Source organism: Ornithorhynchus anatinus, chromosome 14 (assembly GCF_004115215.2).
Source record: "Ornithorhynchus anatinus isolate Pmale09 chromosome 14, mOrnAna1.pri.v4, whole genome shotgun sequence".
In the NCBI taxonomy this organism is placed as follows: domain Eukaryota; kingdom Metazoa; phylum Chordata; class Mammalia; order Monotremata; family Ornithorhynchidae; genus Ornithorhynchus; species Ornithorhynchus anatinus.
Genome location: NC_041741.1, coordinates 52,215,160 through 52,225,660, shown reverse-complemented (window position 1 = coordinate 52,225,660; position 10,501 = coordinate 52,215,160).

Sequence of the window (10,501 nt, the reverse complement as noted above, 5' to 3'; positions counted from 1 at the left end):
AAGAGCTGGGGGGGATACAAGGTGATCAGGTTGTCCCACGTGGGATTTACAGTCTTAATCCCCATTTTACAGGTGAGGAAATCGAGGCACAGAAAAGTTTAGTGACTTGCCCAGTCACTCAGCTGACAAGCAGCGGAGCCGGGATTAGAACCCATGACCTCTGACTCCCAAGCCCGTGCTCTTTCCACTGAGCTACAGGTCACTTACCTTCTCTGTGCATCAGTTACCTCATGAAGTCGAACAGCTGGATTTCCTGTTCTAGTGCCAGAGTTTTTCCCAGAACGGTTGGGGATTTCATGAAAAATAAGAGGATCAGGGGCTTAAAACTTTCACGGGAGAAGGGTCCGTTTTGGGTGGCTGAAGGGAAGAGCCAGGAGCGTTGGATGGTCAGGGATGGAGAGGGGGGAGAGTGAAGGGTGTGGGATGGTCCGTGCTGGGTCACTGGGGGACAGTCAGGGATAGAGTGAGGAGAATCAGCGGTGAGGATGGTCCATCTTGGGTCACTGGGGGAGAATCAGGGACGGAGGGGATTCAGATAAATTAAAAAACAAAACTAAATTAGTTTAGTTCCTGAGGGAGAAGACCTCCTCTCCCAAAAGAAATAGCTTGTAAAGGGATGGAGGCAAATCAGATAATTTTTTAAAAAAACTAAAGTAGTTTAGTACCTAAGGGAGAAGACCTTCTCTCCCAAGAAGACCTCCTCTCCCAAGGCTCACAGCTTGAAAAAGTCTAAGAGGAAGCAGTGCGATCCCATGGGCAGGGCCGGGTCCCACGTCTTAGTTCTTCGGAGGTCTCGGAGGGGCAGTGCTTTACGGGGCAGGCAGGGAGCGTTAGGGCCTGGGGGGCCTGGGTCCTCCTTTACCCCCCAAACCCACAGACTTTCTCTGCCAGGGCCCCCGAAACACTCTCGCGCTGAGGACAAAGACCCCGAGATTGCCTTACAGAAGAGAAGCAGCGTGTCCTAGTGGAAAGAGCAAGAGCTTGGGAGTCAGAGATTGTGAGTTATAATCCCGCCGCCGCCATTTATCATCTGTGTGACTTTGGGCAAGTCACTTCACTTCTCTGAGCCTCAGTTCCCTCATATGTAAAATGGTGATAAATTAATTCGTTCAATAGTATTTATTGAGCGCTTACTATATACAGAGCACTGTACTAAGTACTTGGAATGTACAATTCGGCAACAGATAGAAACAATCCCTGTCCAATGACAGGCTCACAGTCTAAACGGGGAATAATAATTATGGTATTAGTTAAGCATACCCTATGTACTATATACTAAGCACCTGAGTGGATACAAGCAAATCGGGTTGGACAGTCCCTGTCCCACATGGGGCTCACAGTCTCAATCCCCATTTGACAGTCGGGGTCACTGAGGACCGGAGAAGTGAAGGGACTTGCTCAAGGTCACGTAGCAGACATGTGGCAGATGCGGGATTAGAACCCATGCCCTTCTGACTCCCCGGCCCTTGCTCTATCCACTACGCCAAAGCACTGTGAGCCCCACGTGGGACAACCTGATAACAATAATAATGTTGGTATTTGTTAAGCGCTTACTATGTGCAGAGCACTGTTCTAAGATCCGGGGTAGTCACAGGGGAATCAGGTTGTCCCACTTGGGGCTCACAGTCTTAATCCCCACTCTACAGATGAGGTAACTGAGGCACAGAGAAGTTAAGTGACTTGCTCACAGTCACACAGCTAAGAAGATTATCTTGTATCTACTCCAGCGCTTAGAACAGTGCTTGGCACATAGTAAGCGTTTAACAAATACCATCATCATCATCATCCCCGCTCAGCTTCCGACTGCCCAGGTAGCGGCCCCTGGTCCCGGAGCCCCCCTTGCCAGCTCCGAGGAAGCCCACCTGACGCGGGCTCGGGTGTCACCCCCAAATGGTCCACCAGGTGGCGCAGCCTCCCATCACACGAGCGACACACAGAGAGAGAGAGAGAGAGAGAGAGAGAGAGAGAGAGAGAGAGAGAGTGTCAAAAGTGCCCAAATGTCCATCCGCAAGGGGAGAGAGTGAGAGTGACCAAGGCTCTAATCTCTTCTACACCGCTTGCCTGTTGTGTCACCTTGAGCAGGTCACTAAACCGCTCTGTGCCTCAGTTTCCTCATCTGTATAATGAAGATTAAATATCTGTTCTTCCTCCTGATTAGTCTGTGAGCCCCACATGGGATAGGGACGTTCTCCGACCTGATGATCTTCCTTCTGCTCCAGTGCTATGAACGGTACTTGGCAATATAGCAAGCGCTTAACACGTACAACAAATAATTATACAATGATTATAAATACAATAATTATAATTATCTCCCTGCTCTCCACGGCTGGCAAGATTCAACCCAGAATCCTCCTGGACTGGCCACTTTAGAATGTAGCCAGCTGGAATCCTGCTTGGTGTCTCTGTAGTGGGAAGGACAGAAACAGTTTGGACACAATCCCTGTCCCACGTGGGGCTCACAGTCTTGATCCCCATTTTACAGAGGAGGTAACTGAGGCAAAGAGAAGAAAGTAACTTGCCCAAGGTCACACAACAGATAAATAGTGGAGCCAGGATTAGAACCCATGACCTTCTGACTCCCAGGCCCATGCTCTATCCAGTACATCATCACCAGTCCCTTCTCATTCTTTATAGTCCTAGATTGTGAGCCCCTTGAGGGCAAGGGGCTGAATCTAATTCCCACCTTCGTAGATTAGCAACGTGGTTTAGTGGAAAGAGCACTGGTTTGGGAGTCAGAAGTCATGGGTTCGATTCCCGAATCTGCCACTTGTCAGCTGTGTGACTGTGGGCAAGTCACTTAACTTCTCTGTTAAATGCCGTCGGTATCTTTTATCTGTAAAATGGGGATTAAGACTGTGAGCCTCATGTGGGACAACCTGATTATCCTGTATCATAGCATACTCTTTCCCAGTGTTTAGTTAGTGTTCTGCACGTACCACGACCCTAGCAAATACCATTAGCTATTACTACTAAAGCAGGGTCAGGTTGACTAGCAGCTCAGCAGATGCGGTTGCTGTAGTCTGGCGGAGATAGGGAAAAGTGCAAAGAAAAAAACCCAAGGCCGCTCCCTGAGAGGGGAGAGTCAGAGATGTTGGAGTTCCGTGATGGATCATTAAGGGAGAGTCAGGGATGGGTGCGAGGGGGCGGTCAGGGGTGTTGGGTGTCTGTGCTGGGTCACCGTGGGAGTGAGGGGAGAGTCAGGAGTGTCAGGTGGTCTGTATTGCGTCACTGGGCAATCAAAGATCAAGGATCGAGAGATGAAGAGAGAGGAGGAGGAGGAATCAGGGATGTTGGGTGGCCTAAACTAGGTCACTGGGTGAGTCAGGGATGGGGAGATGGAGAGGAAGGAGTTAGGAGTGTGGGGTGGTTCTTCCTAACTGTGAGACTTAATGTCCAGGAGGTCCTGCCCCTGTGGGAGAGGGAGTCCTCCGCTGGACTGGGTGAGCCAGTGTTGGGTTTCTCTTGGACTTTTGTGGCTTTTTCCTCTAACCCTGGCTAAACGACTCCTTTCAACTGGGAGGAGGGGAATTTCTGAGGCCGCCCTTCCAGCTCGTCCACTCTCTCACAGAGGCTTGGGAGAAGAGAAGGGGAGGAGGGAAGGAGGTTAGGGAGGCCGGGGTGGGGGGGTGGGGGAGGTGCACTACCTCATTGGCCGGTAAAATAACCCTCTGCCAACCTCCCTGCAGAAACTCGACCCCGATGGCGGTGTACATGTGGGTGGGGGCGTTGAGGAGGAGGAGCTAACGTTCCCTTCCCTCTGTTTGCAGTGAACACGGACTTTCCCAGTTCGGGCGTGGCTCAGGGCCCCTCCTGTTTCTCCCGGATTTACATCCTGTACGAGGGGTCCAGTCCCACCCATCCACCCTCCCTGCGGGCATCATAGCAAGCCAGGCCTGATTTTTTTTTTTGGGGGGGGGCGTCTCGGGCAAGGAGCCGCAGAGGTGTTGAAGGAGGGAGGCCCCGTGAGACCCTCCCCTTTCTAGGAATCGTCCCAAATGGGAGGGTGGGGGCTGTTCAAGTTGGGATGGGCTCCTTGGGGCAGGGAGTCAGTTCAGAAGGGAGGGCTGAACACTTCTCACAGCAGAAGCAATGGTGATTAGTTCTATCTGAGCCAGGCAGACCCATGTCCAGATTAGCCATCTTTTGTAACCTGAGGGTTTCCTGGGTTTCCTTGGTCCTGTGGAGGAGGCCTGGACGGATAGTGAGGATGGTTCTCTCTCGGAGGATGGTTCTCTCTCTCCCACGACTGTCTCCCTGAGCCGGGGAGCAGCGGCAGGCCAAACCCGGGACCGGGCTGGGTGGGGAAGAGTGGAAAGGAAGGTTGTGGGGAGTGGGGACAGAGGGAAAGAGGTGAGAGGACGGTGAGGGAAGATAAGGATTTGGGGAGAGAAGTTGGGGGAAAGATGGCCCTTCCCCGGCAGGTGGCCCACACCCACCCCTGCCTCTGGCAGTCACAGTCTTGAGCAATTAGTGTCAAGCCAAGACCTCACTCCTCCACTGACACTATCTTGATCCAGTGCCAGGTCCCAGCTCCACTTCCAGCTCCGGCTTCAGCTGCAGATTTAGCTCCAGCCCCTACCCCGGCTTCAGCTCCAGTTCCAGCCCCGGCCCCAGTTCCAGTTCCAGCACCAAACCCAGCTCCATTTCTACTTCCAGTGCCAGCTTCAGTACCAGACCCACCTCCAGTGCCAGCTCCAGCACCAGTCCCTCCTCCAGCTCCACTTCCACTTCCAGTGCCAGCTCTGGTACCAGGCTCACCTCCAGCTCCAGCACCAGCCCTTCAGCTGCCAAGCCACTCTGGGGCCTCCTCAATGCAGTAATAGGGTTTGGGCTATGGGGCATCCAAAGAAGAGTAGTCATTTGTACCTTCTTGATAGGGATTAATTGATCTCATGATCTTGTATTACCCCAGCTCTTAGTAATAATAATAATAATGATGGTATTTGTTAAACACTTACTATATGCCAAGCACTGTTCTAAGCACCAGGGTAGATACAAGGTAATCACGTTTCCCCACATGGGACTCACAGTTTTAATCCCCATTTTACAGAAGAGGTAACTGAGACACAGAGAAGTGAGGTGGTTTGCCCAAGGTCACACAGCAGACAAGTGGTGGAGCTGGAATTAGAACCCACATCCCCTGACTCCCAAGCCCATGCTCTTCCCACTAAGCGATGCTGCTTGCTTAACAAATACAACAGTTATTATTATTAATAATTCAATAACTCACAAGCACCACCCTTTAAATATGTGGGTCACCAGTTCTCTCTGCTTCCAGTCTGTTCTCCCTGCTTCCCGTCTCTGCTTGTTTGCCTGTGTTGTCTGGCTCCAATCTGGTTCTGGGCTCTGCTGCTTTGGGCAAGGTGCTCATCCATCTTTAGTGACCCACTCAAGACTCAAAGGGCCTCACGGCTTTCAGGGTTACCCGTTTCAACCAGTCAGTGGCATTTGCTGGGCACCTCCCGGGAGCGGGACACTGTAGTAAACGTTTTCTGTGCGTGGAACACTGCACTGGGGTTTCCTGAATGCAGAACATTGTGCTGGGCAACACCTGTGTGCAGAGCTGTGGTCTGGGAGTCTCCTGTGTGCAGACTGCTGACTGGGCATCACCTGTTTGCAGACTGCCGTACTGGGTATTTCCTGTGTGCAGAGCACTGCGGTGGACCTCACCTATGTGCAGATTACTGTACTGGGCATCACCTGGGTTCAGAACACTGTCTGGACATCACCTGTGTGCAGAATGTTGTGCTGAGCATCTCTTGTGTAGAGAGGGCTGTAGTGGGTGCCTCCTGTTGGGGCCTCCTGCTGTACTAGGTACCTCTTTGTTACGAAGTACTGGGCTGGGCAAAGGAAACAAAAGACACAATCCCTGCCCTTTTGGAACCTGCAATCTATAATGTGCAGAGAACTGGACTGAGCATTTGAGAGAGTACAGTAGAGTTAGTAGGCAAGATCCTTGCCCTCCTGGAACCTACAGTCTATAGTGTGCAGAGTGCTGGACTGAGCATCTGAAAGAGTACAATAGAGTTAGTAGGCATGATCCATGCCCACTGAGAGCTTACAGACTACTGTGTGCAGAGCACTGGACTGAGTGCTTGGGAGAGTACAATAGAATGAGTAGACACAATCCCTGACCACAAGGAGTTTACAGTCTAGCAGGGGAAACAGACTCAAGTAAATTACAGTTGGCTGTAGGCAGGGAATAACTCTCCCAGTTCTGTTGTATTGTACTTTCCCAAGTGCTTAGAACAGTGTTCTGCACACAGTAAGTGCTTAATAAATATGAATGATCGACTGACTGTCTCCCCTATGGACTGTAAACTTCTTTTGGGCAGAAAATGTGTCATATCTTGGTATGGAATTTCCCAAGTGCTTGGTACAATGTCTTCTACCAAGAGGATGCTCAGGAAATATTAACACTATCACTTCTAGAATTGTTATTGGGTTTGTTTGTTTTTTTGTTAAAGATGGAACTGATTCAGCAACTACTTAGTGCCAAGCAGTGCGCTAAATGCTGGGGCAGTTACAAGATCACTAGATCAGATTCAATCCTTGTCCCATTTGGGGCTCACGGTCTAAGAAAGAGGGAGGACAGGGAATTTACCCACCCGCCCCCTTCATTTCACGAGGAGGAAACTGAGGGCCTAGAGAGGTTCAATGACTTGCCCAAGGTCGCACAATGGAACTGGAACCCTGGAACCCTGGGACTGGAACCCTGCTCTCCTGGTTCCCAGCCTTATGCTCGCTCCCCTAGGCCAGACTAGAAAGGCCCTTTTTCTCCTCCTAATGTGACTCCTCCCCACATTGTCCAATCTGCTCTGCCTCCTTCCCCCCCACCCCCGGGTCTGCTTCCCCCCGCCCCACCCCCACCCCCGACACGGGCGAGGGCTCTCACCAGGCCAGCTCTGAGTCAATCCTAGATCCCCTGGGTGTTTCCACTCTCCACAGCCCCAGAGCCCCTGAACACAGAGAACCAGACCAGAGGAGGAACAGGCCAGCAGGCAGACACAGGCAGAGAGGCAGGAGGATAGACAAAGGCAGGCAGATAGACAGGGACCGAAACAGGTGGATAGACACAGGCAGAAAGATAGGTAGTCGGGACAGGCAGGCAGACCAAAATAGGCAGACAGACAGACAGGAGACAGGCGGACAGGCAAGCAGAAAGGCACAGACATAGGTGAACAGACACAGTCAGAAAGACAGATGGACAGACATAGGAGGAAAGGCAGGTGGACAGACACAGGCCCAGCAGGTGGAAAGACACAGGCAGACAAACAATAATAATAATAATGGTATTTAATAATGATGGTATTGTTAAGCACTTACTATGTGCCAAGCACTGTTCTAAGCACTGGGGTAGATACAAGTTAATCAGGTTGGACACTTGCGGCTCACACTCTTAATCTTCATTTTACAGATGAGGTAACTGAAGCTCAGAGAAATTAAGTGACTTGCCCAAGGTCATACACAGACCTGGATTAGAACCCAGGTCCTCCTGACTCCCAGGTCCATGCTCTATCCACAAAGCCATGCTGTTTCTCTATATAGGCAGATAGACCCAGGCAGACAGACAGGTGGACAGACACAGGCACGGAAATGTGGATAGACAGGTGGACAGGGAGAATGATAGAGGAGGATTGGACAGGTGGGCGGACACAGGCAGATGGACAGGCAGATGGGCCCGAGCAGACCAGTGGACAGATGGATGACCCCACAAACTTCCCAACTGCTAGTTGGTCACTGCGAGAGCAGGGAATGGACCCGGGCACTGAGGGACAAGTGAGGGCAACCATGGAGCAGGGTCCTCTGGTTAGCCAGTAAATCTATCATATTTGCTGAGCACTTACTGTGTGCAGAGCACTCTACTGAGCGCTTGGGAGAGTACAATATTACCATATAACAGACCCATTTCCCGCCCACAATGAGCTTACAATCTAGAGTGGGGAGACGGACATTAATAGACATAAATAAATTACAGATATGGACATAAGGGCTGTGGGGCTGGGAGCTGGGGATGAATAAAGGGATCAAGTCAGGGTGATGCAGAATGGAGCGGGAGAAGAGGAAAGGAGGGCTTAGTCAGGGAAGACCTCTTGGGACTGGGGGCCAGAACTGCTGACATTGGTTAGGCCTGGTCCAAGGAAGGGGAGGGGAAGCTATGTGATCAGTTGAGCCTGTGGTCAGTGGTAATAACCACAGAGCACGAGAAGCAGCATGGTCTAGAGCACAGGCCTGGGAGTCTGAAGGTCATGGGTTCTGATCCTGGCTCCACCACTTGTCTGCTGTGTGACCTTGAGCAAGTCACTTAACGTCTCTCTGTCTCAGTTACCTCATCTGTAAAATGAAGATTGAGACTGTGAGCCCCACATGAGACAAAGGAACTGTGTCCAACTCGATTTGCTCATATCCATCCTAGCGCTTCATACAGTGCCTGGTACATGGTAAGTGCTTAACAAATACCATTATTATTATTAATCGGGCCCCTCCTGGACAACCCCTTCTGGCCCCTAGTCTGCTCACCTGGGACATCCCAGCCCCTGGCAACCTTAACCTTCTGGATGGAGCCAATTCTGTACCCGCCTCCCAGAGTGGGAGCAGAACAACGAGTCACCCACATCCCAACTCTTCCTCCTGTCTGGGCGGTGAGGGGCAGTGTGGCTGGCTTTACGGGAAGAGCACAGGGCTGGGAGTCGGTAATAATCATTAATGATAGGCACCGAGACATTAATTAAGCACTTTCTATGCGACAAGGACTTTCCTAATCACTGGGGTAGATAAAATGCAACGAGAGCAGACCCAGTCCCTGGCCCACACGGAGGTCCCAGTCTAAGGGGGAGAGAGAATAGGTATTTAGCCCGTATTTTACAGATGAAGAAGCTGAGGCACCTAGAATTTAGGGACTTGCCCAAGGCCAAACGGCAGGCAAGCGGCTGAGCAAGGATTAGAAACCAGGATTCTGCTTCAAGAGATCTGGGTTCTCGGCCCAGTTCTCTCCCTGGCCTGATGTGTGACCTTGCAAGTCGCTTAACTTCGCTGGGCCTCAATCTCCCCATCTGTAAAGCGGGGATAAGATCCCTGCTCTTCCTCCCTCCTAAACTATGAGCTTCTCATGGAACGAGAACCACATCCACTCTGATTATCCCACTTCTCTCCCCAGGGCTTAGCACTGTGCTTGGCACAAAGTACGCGGCTAAATCACTGATATGATAATCACGATTATGGTTGCTGTGCGCTGGTGAGGTAGTGGGGAGGGGATGAGGGGAGAGGGGGAGGGGGAACAGGAGGGGAGGGTGGAGAGGAGGAGAGAAGAGGAGGGTAGAATGGGAGGAGAGAGAAGGGGAAAAGGAAGAGAGAAGGAGAGGGAAGGGAGGAACAGCAGGAGACGCGAATCGGGAGGGGTGAAGGGGTGGGATGAACGGCAGGAGAGAGGAGGGAAATAGGAGGGGGAAGGGGAGCGGAGAAGGGGGTCAGGAGAGGCGGGAGAAGGGGAAGGGAGAAGGGGAGGGGAGGGAGAGGGACGAGTAGAGGGGGCACCGGCATCCCTGGAGGGGGTGTCAGGGGTCCCTGTTGACCGCGGGGCGGGGCTGGGCTCAGGACCTTGGAGAGGGGGCTAAGAGGGGGAAGATTCCCTCTCCGTTTCCCTGCAGCTCCCCGTTCTTCTCGCCATCCTCGGTTCCTTTTCTGAATCTTTCGGCTTCCCGGAGCTTCCTGCTCCCACTCGAATTCCAGAATCGGGGGCGACAAGTGTTTTAGTGAAGGCCTCGGGGGTTGGGTGGGGGGCAGAGGAGGGCGGAGGGAGGAGGAAGAGGTCGGCCTCGCAGTTCTGCCCGGGCGCCCGGACCAAGTTAGTTGGGGCAGGTGGCGGGGGGAGCGGAGGGCGGGGAGGGGAGGCACGGCTCTATCGCCCCCCCCCCGCCCTCCCCCCCCTCCCCCAGGCCCTCGTCCGGAGACCCCCTGGTCGGGGATACCCACGCTGAGACAGGAGGGGGAAGCAGCGTGGCTCAGTGGAAAGAGCCCGGGCTTGGGAGTCAGAGGTCATGGGTTCTAATCCCAGCTCCGCCACTTGTCAGCTGTGTGACTTTGGGCAAGTCACTTAACTTCCCCGTGCCTCAGTTACCTCATCTGTAAAATGGGGATGAAGACTGTGAGCCCCATGCGGGACAACCTGATCAGCTCGTATTCCCCCCAGCGCTTAGACCAGTGCTTGGCACATAGTAAGCGCATAACAAATGCCATCATTATTATTATTATTATCGCCTTTGGGCCTGGGGCCGGCAAAGGACCTCATTGTCTCCCCTCCTGCACCTTTCCCCTCGGGCCCGGGGGGTGGAGCGGGGGACCCCAGAGTTTCTCGCCCCCATCCCGCCCGTCCCCCTCCCCACCCACCCGGGGGAGGGGCGGGAGGGGGAGGGGCGGGCCGCGGCGCCCAGGATCCCCCTTTCCTCGGGGGGCGGGGCGCCGGGCGGGCGGGGGAGGGGGTGTCCCGGCTCCCCCAAACGAG